Source organism: Uloborus diversus, chromosome 9 (genome assembly GCF_026930045.1).
Source record: "Uloborus diversus isolate 005 chromosome 9, Udiv.v.3.1, whole genome shotgun sequence".
Classification (NCBI taxonomy): Eukaryota; Metazoa; Arthropoda; class Arachnida; order Araneae; family Uloboridae; genus Uloborus; species Uloborus diversus.
In genome coordinates, this window is record NC_072739.1 from 154,663,689 (window position 1) to 154,668,738 (window position 5,050).

Consider the following 5,050-nt stretch of genomic DNA (forward strand, 5'->3'; position numbering starts at 1 on the left):
GAAAAAAAGTGCGATTTTTCCGTTTATGTCATAGTTAGGAACAACTACCTTAGCGCATTACAGAAGTGGGAAAAGCAGATTCTGTATGTCGAATTTGGAGTTTAGGTTAGGATAGGAAAAAAAAAAACGCCAAGAATAATCTTTTCACGGATTAATTGTTAAAATAAATTTAAGTGATTGATATGCTAATTAATGGACGTATCTCAACTCCACATCAAGGAAAATTGATATTCCGTTGAGATTCTTGAGTCATTAAATACAAAATTAATCAAAAAATTTATTTTCCTTTTTTTTTCCAAATATAAAATATGTATACACAAACCCCAAATAATGAGGAAATTAATAAAATATTTATAAACAAACAAAAATTTTATGTTTTAAATATTTATTTAGAGAGACTAATTTTCGTCGTCATGGTTACAAATCGTCTGCATTCAAGGCTTACCTCAAATAGTTTTTGCATAAAGGGTTTTTTTTTTTGCATAAAATCAAGTATTTTTGTGAAAAACATCTAAAAATACTTAATTCTGGTAAGGATAAAGGCATAACATTATACGCTGTAAGTATAATCTTTATGAAAAGTGCACGAAAGCAATTTGGTCATATCTTATCTTTATTACCCCATCCTAATTACTAGTTTTTTTTAATGAAAATGCCTCATTTTACCTAACCTAGAAAACCACTGGTCATGATATGAGCGTGAATTTGTCCTCTACTCCCATTCTATATATAGAAACAAGAAACTCAACGAGTAGGGTCCTATCGCAATTCGTGATTTCAAGAAACATAATTTGAATTCAAGACGTCAAAATTCAAATGAATGGCAGGGGCTTTTTTTTTTCTTTTTCAAGTTACAACAATTTATACGTTTTCAAGTAAAATTGAAATCAAAGTTTATGTGTGGTCTTTGTATTACTGTGGGGTCTCTTGACCAGAATGTGCTACGCTGCAAATGCTTGAAAAAAAAATGACAAGAATCTTGAAAAAGAGATTAAAGAAACAAAATTTTGAAATCTAAGAAATCATGGCTAAAACTAAAACAAGTGAAAATGTGTGAGGGCTATCAGCTAAAAACAGATAATTATAAATCATGTATTAATTTGAAAAAGAAATTCATATTTTCTCTAATATGCACACTTGAAGGATCCACGAGCAGTGCATGTCTGAAACAATTTCTTTTACTCATCATTTGTCCTAACATAACTGAACCAACACTTATTAGCAATATTAGCAACCAAACTTCAAATGATTAAAATGTTTTTTTTTCCACCACACTTCTAAGATTTATATGAAATGGCTAGATGTAGCTGTTAAAAAATACATAGTAGCTAATTCGAGAGGTTGCAGAAAATTTATAACAATCTGGTAGAAAACATTAAATATACAGACACATAGATTTGATACAAGAACTTTATTTATAGCTTCCAAAAATATATGCATGGTAGGTAACAATTCAAATGATCAAATCTTTATTTCTTCATGAATGAAACAGAAATATAACTGTTTAACAAATTGGATTTGATCAAAAGATCCTAATTCAAGGGAAATGGAGCAAGCCTCCAAACAATATGGTAAAAACCTTTTAAAAATTAACCAATTCCTCTTAAAGGAATTGTTATGAGGCATGTTATGTCTTCAGATACTTCCACCCTTTTATGATGACAAGCAGACAAGTTACACAAAATACTTTCAATATTTTGTCCCAATGTCTCGTTAGTTCTACCATTATCCTGCATCACACGTTCTACGTAGGATACCATTAAAGGTGTCTTAACAAGCTTCTAGGCAAATATCTACAAAAAGGAGGATCCAAGCTTTAAATCTTCAAGAATATGCTCCTACTTGAGTCTTCCATTGAGCTTAAAAACTTACTTTCTGAATTTTCGTTTAAACTATTTTACAACAATTATGGGTGCTATTAACAAAGATGGGGTAAGAGATATCAAGACATGAAAGAAACAGGTGATCTAAAGAAGCACCAAACATCTCTATATGGAGTAAAATTGGGTAACTTTTTCATCAAGGGTGTGTAAAGAGGTTTCAGAAGGCATAAAAATTACTTAACAAATACACAGTAAAAATTAATTTAGGTTAACTATGTCAATCACTGTAAATTCAAAAGATCAATGAGCCTGAGCTGTTATCTTTTGCTAACAGCTCAGTTAGCTAAAGCTAACACAGTTCGCTTTTGCTCCTCAGATGTGTAGACAAAATACTACATAGTTAACTCTCAATCACAAAGTCCTGAAAAACCGGCTGTAACCTTTGAGTTACGGGAAGCAACCACAGCCTTCTCAAGAGTTAGGGACCCAATGAAATCTATGAAATAAAAAAATATTTGAGTTAGAGTCAACTGCATAACACAAATCAATGAATAATAAAAAAGTTAGAACATAAGGAAAAAATTCATATACACTTGTTATTTGATGATTTTAAGGTTGAATAATTTCCTCCTTGATTACTTATTACAGATTAAAACTCTTGAAATATCACACATTCATACTTCTGTTGAATCAGTTATTACTCTTCAGGCTTTGACTAAATTGAAAAGCATAAGCAGAGGAAATGACAGCAAATGAAGCCAAATCTCTCTACTATGTGCCATTTAGAGTTTCTGCATCTGCACATGCGAAATACTTCTTGGACTGCGGGGGAAAAACAACTTAATTTAAAACTTAAATGCACCAATATTACCATGCATCATAATCATACTGGAATAATACACAATGCATTGTTTTTTCTACTTTTTCAAATATCAAATTGCAGTTGGTTCTCTATTTAATGACATTCTATTGAATGACTTTTCATAGTCCCAGATACTCCACTGCAGTTTTAGAAGCATTCTATTTAAGTACGATTTTTTTGTGGTCCCCTGAAAGTCGTTAAATAGAGTCAACTGTATTGTATTTCTCATCTATTTCTAATTAAATCATTTATTTAATAGTTTTAATAGGTTAACAAGCTGTTTTTAATAGCTTACTCTGTTTAACTTTTTTTGAACACAAATCAATAAACAATCAAAAGTTAGAACACATGGGAAAAAGTTCATGTAGGCTTGTGTCATTTGTCAACTTTTAAAGTCTAAAGTTGTATGATTTTCTACTTGATTACCTCTACAGATGAAAACCCTTGAAACATTGTACAGATCCATACTTCTGTTGATTCAGTTGTTACTCTTCAGGCTCAGGCTAAACTGAAAAGTACAAGCAGAGGAAATGACTGACAGTAAATGAAGCCAAATCTCTCTACCATGTACCATTCAGTAAGGAATTCAGTTTCTGAAGCTGCACACCCAAAATACTTCTTTAACTGTGGGGGGAAAAAACAACTTAATTTAAATCTTAAATGCAACAATATTACAATGCATCACAATGGAATAGTACGCAATGCATGAGTTTTCCCTGTTTTCATAAACAAATTATTATATTTCTGTTGTCTATTACACCAGGTTTCTACTTACTCAGATGAACAGTATAGAATAGCATCCAAAAGGAGAACAATTATAATAAATTAATATGAATTTCTGCCTTCTGTGCATAGAAAAAAATCAAGAATACCAAATATCAAGCGGGGAAACACTTTGCACACAATGCATTTTAACCTGGAGTGCTTGCAGACAAATAAGATAAACACACCAGTTGTGATCAGTGCTTCAATAGAGGCCACTTCAAGGTTAATACTTTAGAAAATAGGATTCCAGGTCTCCCAATGGATTCAAAAGTGCATCAAACATCATTTACACCTCAATACGAAATATTAAATACATTGTAACATTTTACCGGCATCAAATCATATTATCCACATGCAAGGCGGAGCGAAACAATTTTGTAATAGATTAACTAGGTGCATCAATTTTTAAATACATATTTGATTCTTTAATAATTGAAGTTTTCAATACTGTTTTTTTTTTGGGCACTCATCTAGTTCTTTTGTGAAACATAAAATAAATTTAATTATTTAAATTTGCCTTACCAAATTATCCTTGGGTACTTTCCGTTTGTTCATGCGAGTGAAACCATTGCAGTCGCCTAACGTCATAGTTGCCATAAACTCCAGGTCAAAATCACCAACGATTTAGCTGTTATTTACATCCACTCGACAAAATGCTGTCCATCTTAAGATAAAAGTAGCCTCACAAAAACGGGACCAGTAATGCATTGCCATGAAAAGAAAAAAGGAGCCAGGAATATAATACCAACATTACAGTGCAACAAGAATAACACAGTAAAAGAGCTATAAAAACATTATTGAAAAGATATTACATGAAGCAAATAGCATTAAGTATAAAATAATAACCCATAGCTATTTTAATTGCCTGTTGAGCTGTAGGAGCTCTTAGTATAAAAAATGGCAGTTAATGCAATAAATGTATCATCAAACAGAAAGCTGCATTTATGTTGATTAAAAATACACCAAACCGAGGTCCCAAAAACAACAGAAATCTTCTTTGGTGACTAAATACGGTTCATAAAACCAAGAATCGGCAAACTTAGGCTCATTAATGAATTCCGACACATTTTGAGCAATGTAGTCATTTATTACCTTATAAAACAGCTAATATATGCAACGTAGTATTATTTTTTTAAAGAGGAAGCAACTTGTAAGAAAATTAGATTAAATTTCTTACATGTCAGTTCGGTGTACTGTTCAACACACAAAACTTATACTCACTTGGATTTCCTTTTTTTGGCACTCTCGCCCGCCAAAAACATTGGTGTATTTTAATTTGTTCAAATGAAGAAAACTTCGCTCCTACTTCAAAAATCATTTCTCCATAATTACAATAATTAGATCATTAAAATACTATCCACATGGGAAAGAATGCTGAGAAAAAGCACGAGGAGCAGCAGTTGCTGCCAAAAAACAACGCGAACGTGATCGCCAAATATCGAGGCCGTCTGAAACCACGCCAAGTTACTTCAAAGGTTGCTAGAAAAATCGAGGAGTAGCAGACACTTCCTTTGAAAAGCAATAGCACCTATTTTCAGCTGAAACTAATAATCTAGATGGATTTGCACATAAGAAATTGAATGGCAATGGTAGTTTAACC

The 5,050-nt window shown here is 32.0% G+C and overlaps 1 long non-coding RNA gene across 1 annotated transcript; it reads right to left on the reverse strand.

The window, feature by feature from the left end:
• Positions 1-2,227: 2,227 nt before the first annotated feature.
• LOC129230029 (uncharacterized) lies at positions 2,228-4,200 on the reverse strand. Its single transcript, XR_008581143.1, has 3 exons — positions 3,973-4,200; positions 3,112-3,309; positions 2,228-2,319 (listed from the first exon to the last, which is right to left on the reverse strand). It is a non-coding gene; the product is annotated as an uncharacterized LOC129230029 (long non-coding RNA).
• Positions 4,201-5,050: the final 850 nt, after the last annotated feature.